This window comes from Procambarus clarkii, chromosome 47, assembly GCF_040958095.1.
Source record: "Procambarus clarkii isolate CNS0578487 chromosome 47, FALCON_Pclarkii_2.0, whole genome shotgun sequence".
In the NCBI taxonomy this organism is placed as follows: domain Eukaryota; kingdom Metazoa; phylum Arthropoda; class Malacostraca; order Decapoda; family Cambaridae; genus Procambarus; species Procambarus clarkii.
The window spans coordinates 12,847,964-12,861,329 of record NC_091196.1 but is presented as its reverse complement, the minus strand read 5'-3'; positions in this window follow the sequence as shown (position 1 = coordinate 12,861,329).

Below are 13,366 nucleotides of genomic sequence, written 5' to 3'. Positions count from 1 at the left end.
CCACTTGTCAAAGCTCTGGTGACATAGATAAGACCTCCACTTCTCAAAGCTCTGGTGACATAGATAAGACCTCCACTTGTCAAAGCTCTGGTGACATAGATAAGACCTCCACTTGTCAAAGCTCTGGTGACATAGATAAGACCTCCACTTGTCAAAGCTCACCTTCGTCCAGGGTAGGAACACCAGCCCTGGACGTAGGTCAGGGGAGAGGTGTGAGTGGGTCACCTTAGGTCATGATGGCAAACACATCCTTCACGCTCAGTGTATTAGTGGCTTCATGGTTCGTGTTAGTCTTACCTATGAATCATATATCATACCTATGTATTCGTGTATTCCTGCATAAATAATAATAATAATTATTATTATTATTATTATTATTATTATTATTATTATTATTTTTTTATGATTATTATTATTATTATTATTATTATTATTATTATTATTATTATTATTATTATTATTATTATTATTATTATTATTATTATTATTATTATTATTAGCTGTTCCCGGCCAAGCGTTGCTGTGGCTCAGTCAGGTTAAATGGAAAAGAAAGAAAATGGAAAGCGCACGCTTCTAATATTTTAATTTCACATTGCTTGTGGTTATACAATATTTTTTTGTTGTTCTATTGTCTCTATCTATATATCAATCCATTAATGTAACATCACTTGTGTGTATATACCTTACCTGAATAAACATCTGAATCTGAATCTGAATCTGTGGAGATACAGAGATTGTCTGGTTTGTCGACCCTAGAGCTCCTGACCCCTTCCCCGTTCCCCCGTCCTCCCCACCATTCCTCCCTCCCCCGTTCCCCCGTCCTCCCTACCATTCCTCCCTCCCCCGTTCCCCAGTCCTCCCCACCATTCCTCCCTCCCCCGTTCCCCAGTCCTCCCCACCATTCCTCCCTCCCCCGTTCCCCCGTCCTCCCCACCATTCCTCCCTCCCCCGTTCCCCAGTCCTCCCCACCATTCCTCCCTCCCCCGTTCCCCAGTCCTCCCCACCATTCCTCCCTCCCCCGTTCCCCAGTCCTCCCCACCATTCCTCCCTCCCCCGTTCCCCAGTCCTCCCCACCATTCCTCCCTCCCCGTTCCCCAGTCCTCCCCACCATTCCTCCCTCCCCCGTTCCCCCGTCCTCCCCACCATTCCTCCCTCCCCCGTTCCCCGTCCTCCCCACCATTCCTCCCTCCCCCGTTCCCCAGTCCTCCCCACCATTCCTCCCTCCCCCGTTCCCCAGTCCTCCCCACCATTCCTCCCTCCCCCGTTCCCCAGTCCTCCCCACCATTCCTCCCTCCCCCGTTCCCCAGTCCTCCCCACCATTCCTCCCTCCCCCGTTCCCCAGTCCTCCCCACCATTCCTCCCTCCCCCGTTCCCCCGTCCTCCCCACCATTCCTCCCTCCCCCGTTCCCCCGTCCTCCCCACCATTCCTCCCTCCCCCGTTCCCCAGTCCTCCCCACCATTCCTCCCTTCCCCGTTCCCCGTCCTCCCCACCATTCCTCCCTTCCCCGTTCCCCCGTCCTCCCCACCATTCCTCCCTCCCCCGTTCCCCCGTCCTCCCCACCATTCCTCCCTCCCCCGTTCCCCAGTCCTCCCCACCATTCCTCCCTCCCCGTTCCCCAGTCCTCCCCACCATTCCTCCCTCCCCCGTTCCCCAGTCCTCCCCACCATTCCTCCCTCCCCCGTTCCCCCGTCCTCCCCACCATTTCCCCACGTGAACACAGTTTTCCTAAAAAACATATTGTTACTAGGTGTGACGCCTGTATCGTAGATATGTACAAACACGCGCGTATCTGAACGGAACGTTGTGTCAAAGTTTCAAAGCAATCGGAGAAGAACTTTCTGAGATTTAGGATTACTAATAAACGAACATATACATTTTTATTTATATAGATAATTATTATTAATAATATTATTTTTATTATTATTAATATTATTTTTATTATTATTAATATTATTATTATTATTATTATTATTATTATTATTATTATTATTATTATTATTATTATTATTATTATTATTATTATTATTTTTATTATTATTATTATTATTATATCTACAAGGACCTTGATGAGGGTTCGAACCTATGCTCTGGGTTTTCCGCTGATGCGCTCTAGTCAGCTGTACCACCACATGGTCAAAACATTTTGAAGCCTGGAGTACTACTGCCCCCACAAGGGTCCCGAGGCTTCCACTGAAGCCTGACCGGGGTTTGACATAATTCCTCCATGCACTCCGGCTCTGTCAACCAAGCAGGTTGCAACTCTTTTACCATGTCGTGGTACAGTTGACTGGAGCGCGCCAGGGAACATCCACCACACGGGTTCGAACCCTCATCAAGGCTCATGCGGCTTTGTTCATTTGATATATCACATTAATGTGATTTTTTTTATATATATTATCACTATTATAGGGCATATACCATAATCGATGTTAGAAAGTCATTATTTGACTTATACACATGGCAATCAATTGCTAGAAGTAGTTTGGCACAGCGTAATGATTTCTTGGATTTTCTCAAATGTAAACGAATGTTATTTAAAATATATTTTTTCTGCATAATTAACTCTGGGAAAGCTTCGGTAAGGTAGACTGGACCTCTCTCATACTGTGCTCGTCAAAGCTGAGGCCGATATCCACGTATGAAGCGCTGAATTTTACATTTCTGTGCAACTAAAAGCTAAATTTCCTCAAATATAAATTAGCATTATTGTGCTTAAGTAGCCACTTAGGAAAATGAAGCGTAGTTATTCTATATTATATATAATTTTTTAAATAGTAAGGAGCTGATAATTTAGAGATGGTGTTACGGTTCTGTTGGCAATTGTTTATTCCTAAACTATTAACAAAATAACTTTCCTCTGCGATTCAATTTCAATATATATCTTTGTTTTACTTTCCTAATTTCTTAAGAAGCCTTTCTTATACGATTTCAAGTTGAATTTAAATCTCTCTTTGCCATCCCTATTATAAAGAAACCTTTCTCTTACTATTTAAATTTATATAGTGACTTTTCATCTACTATCCCTCCTATTTAAAAATAAATTCAAATAGAAATCTATATTCTTCGATCCAAATTTCTAAAGAAACTTATCTTCTCGCTTCCCATTGTAATTAAAATGCATTTTTTTTCAATTAATAAATTTAAAAGTAATATTTCTTCTAATTACCCTATTAATATATGAGTTTTTCCTCTGTGATCACAATTTCAATAAAATCTATCTTCTACCCTGACAGCTGAGCGGACAGATTCGGATTTGTAGTCCTGAGGTTCCGGGTCGATCCCCGGTGGAGGCGGAAACAAATGGGCAGTTTATTTCACCCTGATTCACCTGTTACCTAGCAGTAAATAGGTATCTGGGAGTTAGACAGCTGCTACCGGCTGCTTCCGGGGGGGGGAGTGTAACAAAAAGAAAGCCTGGTCGAGGACCGGGCCGCAGGGACGCTAAGCCCCGAAATCATCTCAAAGTTTCGTCAAGATATACCCTAATTTGTTTATTTTTTTTGCTTCTGAGGTTTTTATTTTTTAAATAAATCTTTAAATAAACTATTTTTTAGTTTAATTTTTTAGTTTTTAAATTTTTTTAGTTTTAAACTATTTTTTAGTTTAATTTTTTAGTTTTTATTTTAATAAATTTTAAATAAACTATCTGTATCCAGATAGTAAGTTTTGTTTCTTGTTCAGAGCATTTCTTCTGAGATTTCAATTTCAACATAATCTTTTCATCATGATTTTTATTTAAATCTGTCAACTTATTGAAACTGGATTAGCAGAAGGAGGATCTTTAATAAAATTGGGAGTGTATAAAGGAAAATTCTCTATTAATATAATCAAACTTACCAAAAAAAAATCAATAGTACGTTTTGTAATCATTGGTCGAACATTACAAAATAGTACAGCTACCTACCCCCCCTTCCCCTAAAAAAGTGAGAAAGAAGGGAAGAAAGTACTATCAGTTCTGGAGAAATGGTTGTCCTCTTAATATATAACTTCTCTCATATGAGCCCAATTTTAATAGCGATATTTCTACTATCAAAGCAATTTCAATAGAGACCTTCCTTTTATCTTCCCAATTTAAATAGTAACCATTCTTTTACTATCCTAATTTAAATACAAATATTTTTATAAAATCCCCTTTACAATCGAAATCTCTCTCTCTGCTTCTATTCTGATTTCAACAGAGACCGTTTTTCTACGATTTTAGTTTATATAGAAATTTCTCTTTTTACTATCATAATTTCATTAAATACTTTTCTTCCATTATTTCATATTAAAAGAATGATTTCCTCGATTGTTATAAATATTCGTTAAAGCTTCGAAGACTAAACCAAAATATGGTATACCCTCTTCAGGGAAACCAAAATATGGTATACCCTCTTCAGGGAAACCAAAATATGGTATACCCTCTTCAGGGAAACCAAAATATGGTATAAGCTTTACTGAGTAACAAAAATACGATACACCTTCGTGGGGAACTCAAATATGGAAAATCACCACCTTGTAATAGCATCAGTTGCAATAAAGCGAAATTGGAATGATACTACATTGTTATGACAGATTATGGTCAACACAGCTGTTACTACTCGTAATGAGCTTGATCAACAAAGCTGTTACCACTTATCGTGAAGTTGGTCTTACCATCACTTGTCATAAAACATGGGATAAAACAACAGTTCACCCATGTAGTGGGGGAAAACCCGACAGCCTGTATTATGTGAGTGGGGGAAAACCCGACAGCCTGTATTATGTGAGTGGGGGAAAACCCGACAGCCTGTATTATGTGAGTGGGGGAAAACCCGACAGCCTGTATTATGTGAGTGGGGGAAAACCCGACAGCCTGTATCATGTGAGTGGGGGAAAACCCGACAGCCTGTATCATGTGAGTGGGGGAAAACCCGACAGCCTGTATCATGTGAGTGGGGGAAAACCCGACAGCCTGTATCATGTGAGTGGGGGAAAACCCGACAGCCTGTATCATGTGAGTGGGGGAAAAACCAAGTGTACAAAGCTGCCTGAGTATTAATTAAGCAAAAGGTTAATTATATACGACCAGCGATGGATGAAAATCTCCCGACACTTTGCTCACTGTAAACAATGTCGAGCAAAGTGACACATTCGTCATTTACTCGTGAGGAAGAAGAGAAGAACGTACTCCTGATAATTAGTGCAATTAATTATGAGTTATCATTTATTTATCCTGCTGATAACTGCAGATATTATTTTATTCACTTAGTCACTTCAAATGTCCAAGACACGTCATGCTATACTCACTGATCAATGAAAGGAAAATGAACTAAAATGCCAAATTTCCACTTTAATAACTGCTTAATAATAAGAATCAATAATAGCATATTGTAAACATCTTTTCCTAGAGGCAAATTATCTGAAATACTAATACAACAAACTCAAGTTCTGTTCCGCTTTACCCTGCAAACTGTATCCAGCTAGTAAGTCTTGCTAACTCCTCACTCGCCCCCTTGAGTGGATCAGCACCCATGCCCCACTGGGTCTAACTCCTCCCTCGCCCCCTTGAGTGGATCAGCACCCATGCCCCACTGGGTCTAACTCCTCCCTCGCCCCCTTGAGTGGATCAGCACCCATGCCCCACTGGGTCTAACTCCTCCCTCGCCCCCTTGAGTGGATCAGCACCCATGCCCCACTGGGTCTAACTCCTCCCTCGCCCCTTTGAGTGGATCAACACCCATGCCCCCACTGGGTCTAACTCCTCCCTCGCCCCTTTGAGTGGATCAACACCCATGCCCCACTGGGTCTAACTCCTCCCTCGCCCCCTTGAGTGGAACAACACCCATGCCCCACTGGGTCTAACTCCTCCCTCGCCCCTTTGAGTGGATCAACACCCATGCCCCACTGGGTCTAACTCCTCCCTCGCCCCCTTGAGTGGATCAACACCCATGCCCCACTGGGTCTAACTCCTCCCTCGCCCCCTTGAGTGGATCAACACCCATGCCCCACTGGGTCTAACTCCTCCCTCGCCCCTTGAGTGGAACAACACCCATGCCCCACTGGGTCTAAACTCACACTGACTACAAAACTAAACATTCTTTCCCAGGGGTACTATGACTCCACCCTCCGAGGTACTAGGTCCCGCCACCTCAAAAGGCCAATTAAGTCATTTCGACAATATTGCACTTGGCAAGAGACATGATAAGGATTTGGGATGGGATGGGATGGGATGGGGGGAAAGAAATGGTACCCGACCACTTGGACGGTCGGGGATTATACGCCGACCAGCACGAAGCGAGATCGTCACTCTACCGTGCAGCCCGAGTGGTTGGATCAACACTGAAGAGACGTTGGCGAACTAACTGTATGTATAAAGTTAACGTTCTCAAGAAGCCTCACCTGCCCAACTCCCTTCACAACCACCAATCATGACGCTCTAAAAGCCAACAGCCTCATTTTTGGCTGTCAATAAAATCACTATATCAGCTACTATTATTATTCCTTTTAAAGGTAACGCGCAATCTGAACATGTTCTATCAACACGTAAAGACGCGTGAAATGAAGTTAATCAACCGTATGAAAGCTCTTCCACACTCGTGGCGGCAGTTTAATCCAGAAAATTACACGATCGTAACTTTGCACTTAAGTAATTTTCTTAGCACAGCTCAAAGATTATGAGTTATTGCCATTACTGGACTACGACTGGTGCGGTGAGAAACATAAACAAAGTAATGTTGTATAAATAAACACAAGCAAAACTTATTAAAAGAAACCTCATGAAAAGTTTGGAGGTGAACCGTGACCCATTATACAGCCAGGAAAATCTCACTCCGGAAAATAAAGAGTTTTATGAAAGTCTCGGTTGGATACTGGCGAGGCTTGGTTTGGGGAGTGTGGAAGAGGGGGAGGAAGAGAAGGAGGTAGAAGAGGCAGAGGAGGAGGAGGAGGAGGAGGAGGAGGAGGAGGAGGAGGAGGAGGAGGGGGGGAGTGCTTATCTAACATAGTTTACCTAACCGTGCCCGCAGGAATATGAGGTCGAGCTCTTTGTGTCCATCTATTGGCATTTTTTAGCTTAATATTCCTCACCTTTTAGTTCTTTGTCGTATCTGGCATCAGATGTGGTGATAGAGGTGGCTTCCTCGACTTCTTTCAGTGCACTTCACTTGTTACGCACCTGTACTTGATACCAGTATATTCTTATATTTTTACACCCATTTGTGTTCCAAGTGCCGACTAATGTTCTTTTGTCTTGGTTTCTCTCAATTTAAAGAAGTTACTTTGTCTATTTGTCTGAGAATGTTGTATGTATGGATCATATCTCATCGGTCCATTCTCTCCTATAAGATGCATACCTCTGAATATATTATAAATTGTCATTTAGTATATCACGAGTTGCTGACTCCAATTTTTGTGCTGGGTATTCTAGAATTGGCCGGATAAACGCTGTAAAGATTGTTCGAGAAAAAATTGTTCCCATATGCTGCCGATGTTACCCGGTTTACATGTGCCTTTGATGTTAGTGTTGAGGATAAATTCACTCCACAGTCTGCTTTCTCTTTCTGGCTCCTTTCCTTTATAGCGTATATTTCTTCTTGACTACTTTCTATTTTTTCATCTTTTTTACATTACACTTGCTGGGGTTGAACTCTAACAGCTATGTTTTGTTCCCATTCTTGCAGTTCATCAAAGTCTTTCTGAAATTTCCTACAGTCTTCCTCTGTTGTTTACATGTAAAACTTAGTGCAGTCTGCAAACACCGATATGTTGGTGATCACAGCTTCGGCAAAGCCATCCCATAACTGAGTAACGGAAATGATCCCAGGACCAAGCCTTGGGACACCCCGTACTCCCTCACACCTCTCCAACCATGCTCCTCCTCTGAGCATCGTTTTTTACTGTCTCGTATGTATACTTTCACTGAAGAAATCCGCAAGTGCCTTGATGAGGGTTTGAACTCATCAAGGCCCTTGTGAATTTGTTTATTTGATATATCACGTTATTGTGATTTCTGTGTGTATATATTTTCAATGCTGTGCAGGCGATGAGTCACAATAACGTGGCTAAAGTATGTTGACCAGATCACACACTAGAAGGTAGAGGGACGACGACGTTTCGGTCCGTCCTGGACCATTCTCAAGTCGATTGTGTCTGGCATAGCTTTTCATCTTGCATATTATCATATGTCTTTTAACAATCTAGAAAAATGTTGTTAAGGTTGTTTATATTCATTTGTCGTATTTTAGCAACCTTGTCAAAGAACTCTTTTATATTTATTCTCTAAATCCATGTTGTCCTTCAAATACGAACATTATCCACTCCAGCTGCTCCAGTACTCTCAGCCTCATTACACACCGAAATCACAATAACGTGATGCATCAATGTACAAATCCACAAGGGCCGTGACGATGTCTGTGAGCATCGTAGGTAGAACGGCCTATTGACATAGCTCGAGTGCATGGGGGAGTTGTGTAAAACCCGGGATTGTGTCTTGGAGAGGCTGCAGGATCCAGTAAGTTCAGTAGAACTTCGGTTTCAACTCTTTTACCATGTCGTAGCTCAGTCAATTAAGGCAGCATCTGGGATGCTCACAGACATAGGTTCGAATCCTCGTCACGGCCCTTGTGGATTTGTTAACTCTCAGCCGGTTTACTTCCCTCATTACATTACAAAGGGTAATTGTCAGTGACACTTTTCTATAAATTACTGGAACATGTTTGCACCCATTTTAGAATTGCGGGGCATTAGTCAGTTGCCAGGGGTTGCAACATATCTCAGTTGTCTCTTGCAGGGCACAACAGTTGCCAGGGGTTGCAACATATCTCAGTTGTCTCTTGCAGGGCACAACAGTTGCCAGGGGTTGCACATATATCAGTTGTCTCTTGCAGGGCACAACAGTTGCCAGGGGTTGCAACCAACATCAGTTGACAGAGTTGCAAAAATTCATCATTTGTAGGTCCTTCACTCTACCATCAAACACTTCTCTCTTAAGTTTAAAGTTCATTCCCAGCAGATAGGTCAACTCTAGATTGTGAACGTTTAGGAAGAACATAGGTAGTTTAGTAGGGAGTGTGTAATCATATATTTCTTGTAATTGAACTGTCTAGATAAGATGGCGCCAAGATTATCAAGTGAAGACAATATGACCTCACAAGTCACGTGAATCAACGCGGCAAGTTGGACTTGACCAGACACGTTTCGCGTCTCTGAGTCCTGCCTGTTATTAGCTGTGACCTCACTCGCTTGCTACGCGTTTCAGGAGCCTGTGATGCAATTGCAGCACAGGCTCAGACACAGGCAATTGTAGGGTTCGAATCCTGGTGATATTATAGCAGGGGTTGACATACTAGTTCTCAGGAACTGGGAAAGCCCTCAGCCCTCAGCCGCCGTCAATGTGGAAATAACAAGAGAAATGACACTATCCGCCGCTCTGATATAACTGATAGAAATATTCCTCATAATATACTACGCTCTTGTGATTTTATTGTGTATATAGTTCATGAGGTTGACACATGTGCATGTGTCCCTCACATGGTTGACCACTCGTGAACTATGGCGCTGGTGCTAACTTGTGATTTGTGTTATTTTATGATTTAGAATTGATAAGGGAAGGGAACTATTAGGAAAAAGCTCCAAGCCACCACGACGTATAGCGTTGGGAAAGGGGTCAGGTTAGGGATTTGGATGGGACGGGGTGTGACGGACCTCGGCGCCATCTATGATCCAGGTACCGAGTTAAATAGTTGAGCCTCCCATTATTATTAGTTTCCCATCTTCTAGTCCGCCGTTCTGGGGGTGATGAGGCACCTGTGACTGGCGCACTGGCGACAGACGGGAGTGAAGCAGAGGGAGTGAAGCAGAGAGAGTGAAGCAGAGGGAGTGAGTAGTACACAGGCCGCGACCTTGAGACGCCTTAGCGGGAGTCTTCTAGCCAGAGGCTAGAGGAGCGCTGAGGACTTCACTGTGGAGTGTGCTAGTGCGTGGGCTAGTGGGGCACTTGAAGACGTCACCATAACTGCAGCTAGCGTGAGGGCTAGTAAGGCGACCTCGGAAGAGGAGTGTATATAGTAATAGTTGTAGATAATAATAAGTGATATTTTTAAGTGCAATTTCATTTCTTCCCTTACACATTACACTGCATTTCCACCAAGGGTAGGGATCTCTGAACATGAGAAGGATCGTAGAGTTTAAAAGAACCCCGTTACGTAGAAGTTTGTAACACAGGTGAGTAAGAATGGTTTATGCTAGCAAGCAAGCCTGCTAGCACGCTCTAGAAGTTTTGCGATATTCTACTGGTGTTTATCTTTAATGAACTGCACAATTAAATCATATTAGTGTGATGTATCATTGAGAAAATCAGTAGGAGTCATAAGAAAGATTCGAACCCGCTCACTTGGTACTCTCAAGCACACGGCCTAGACCACTATACAACGACATGGTCGAAAGCAGTGCAACAATGGATTCCACTGAATACTATAAGGGCTCTGAGGCTTCCAACTGAAGCCCAATCAAGGATTCACACTGCTCCCATGCACTCTGGCATATGGTCCAAGGCTCCAATGTTTTGACGAGAAGCCTTGGAGGTAGACTGAAACATTCATAAAACCCTGATTGGGCTTCAGTTGGATGCCTCGTGACGTCTAGAGGATCAGTGGAATTCCAGATTGCACTGCTATTTTTATGCTGTGGTTTAGTGACCTTGGACTTGGTTTGGGGGAATAAAGTGCGCAGGTTCGAATCCTCCACATGGCTCCTATTGATTTTCTATTAGAATATAATTATAACGACACAGGTAGACAATTAGAGATATTTAAAACCACAAATTTAAATAAATGAGCAGGTCAAGATTGGCAATAAATTTATTTCATTTTATGAAAGTTTTATGTTATAAAAAAGTTATTTATGTTATATATATTTATGTTTATTTATATATTAAAATATATAAATATTAAAGATATTAATATTAATTAATTAAAAATATATATAATATATATATTAAAGTTATTTATGTTACATATATTTCAATAATTACAATATTTAGATTTTGGTGAAAACCTTTTGCGTGTGAATTTATTTTGGGTATAGATTGCAGGAAAAATTGCAGCTCGGTGAATGTATTGATAACAAGTGAATTGTACATGGTATCTGATGGGATTAATCAGACTATGACTGTGGCGTTATTATATTGAAGTATATTATTGTCTACTGACTTCTGTATTGCTCTTGCTGGCAGGGATTATTGGCCTGACGCTTGGCCCGACCGTCACCTAGCATGGCATAGTGATTGCTCTGGTGAAGGTTCCCATTGTGAGGGGTTCACCTAACTTGACCTAGTGTAGCCACTCAAGCACTGGGTCAACTCAAGAATTGAGTCTACTCAAGCACCGGGTCAACTTAGGCACCGGGTCAACTCAAGCACCGGGTCAACTCAAGCACCGGGTCAACTCAAGCACCGTGTCAACTTAGGCACCGGGTCAACTCAAGCACCGGGTCCACTCAAGCACCGGGTCAACTCAAGCACCGGGTCCACTCAAGCACCGGGTCATCTCGAGCACCGGGTCAACTTAAGCACCGGGTCAACTCAAGCACCGGGTCATCTCAAGCACCGGGTCAACTTAAGCACCGGGTCAACTCAAGCACCGGATCAACTCAAGCACCGGTCATCTCAAGCACCGGGTCATCTCAAGCACCGGGTCAACTTAAGCACCGGGTCATCTCAAGCACCGGGTCCACTCAAGCACAGGGTCCACTCAAGCACAGGGTCATCTCAAGCACCGTGTCCACTCAAGCACCGGGTCATCTCAAGCACGGGTCCACTCAAGCACCGGGTCCACTCAAGCACCGGGTCAACTTAGGCACCGGGTCCACTCAACACCGGGTCCACTCAAGCACAGGGTCCACTCAAGCACAGGGTCAACTCAAGCACCGGGTCAACTCAAGCACCGGGTCATCTCAAGCACCGGGTCAACTTAAGCACCGGGTCGACCTTTGCAATAACTTTGAGAAAGGCGCATAACAAGCACTGTAAGTAATCAGTTGCAACTGAACGGTGAGCAATAAATCAGTGCTATGCAACAATTATAGAGCTCTCGTGTGCATCAAGTCTGGAGTAGCCACAGGAAAACCAGACCAACTAACCATACTATTGTGTAGGGTTCACAGGGACTTCCTGTTCAGAACACTGCATCCAAGAGCAGTGAAGACGGTGATCACAATGGAAGCAAGAGGACTATATTATCAGGTAGTGTCATAGAAACTTTGGGTTCTATGAACTGATTGAACATAGAACTGATATACCAAGGAGTTTTAGTAGAGAAAATATTGATCCACTCGTTGGTATGTAGCGATGTGATTAGTTTATATCACATACGTACTGTATTTTCTCTCTCTCTCTCTCTCTCTCTCCATCCCTCTCTCTGTTTAACTAAGGCTAGAGTTCATAAGAAATGTCAACTGACATACCCAGGCAAACTGCAAGCATAAGCTGTTTTCCTACCTCATCTCGTCTGAAGAATGCTGCTAGAAATTCATTTATTTCGTGAGAATGTACTTTGAAACTTTCCCATATGGAATTATCATATGAGAACCCTGGCGAAACTGCAAGCAAGGGCTGTTATCCTAGCTCAGCTCGTGCAGTTCAGTCCTTCTCCTAGAGACCCATTTATTTACCGAGCATGTTATATGCCTCAAGATCAATAAATTTTATTCATTACCAACATTAAGTAACAATCCTATAAGGAACAGGATGCAACCCGCTCTCGCACAAGACACCACACATATATGACTTACTGCTTATAGTCAATATTTGGCTTATGAATAAGTACATATGTGGTATATTCCAAGTTATATTTTTTCTAGGCACTAACTCTTCCTCTCAGTTTTAATAACAATAGAGATTTTATAGAAAAAATGACAATATCCTGAGTTACTTTACAATTTAGCCAACTAATTTAGTCAAGTAGCCAACTGTGTGCCAGAGCCTTCATGTGATTGGTTGACCTGATCTTCCGTGTATCAACATATTGAGCAAACAAGTTCCAGATGCGAGACAGCCTAGGAGTGAATGGTCGCTGATGGAGAGATGTTCTTGAGAAAGGCATTTCCAGCGAGAGACTGTTGAAGGTTGACAACCTAATGCTACGGGTGCCAACTACTGGTTGTCCATGGAGTTGGGTTAGGTACGGAACTTTGGGAATGTTGGACTTGTACATAACAGTAAGACCACCAACATCACAACGGTGTTGCAGGCTCTGAAGTCCAGATCATTTCTCCAGACTTGGTCAAGACTAGAGATGAGCCTTCTTGCTCGTCTCTCCACTTTGTCCAACAGTCTGATGAATCATTGGGGGCAGGAGATCCAGAAACAGTGTGCATACTCTGGAGGAGAGCAAACTTGTGCTTCATATA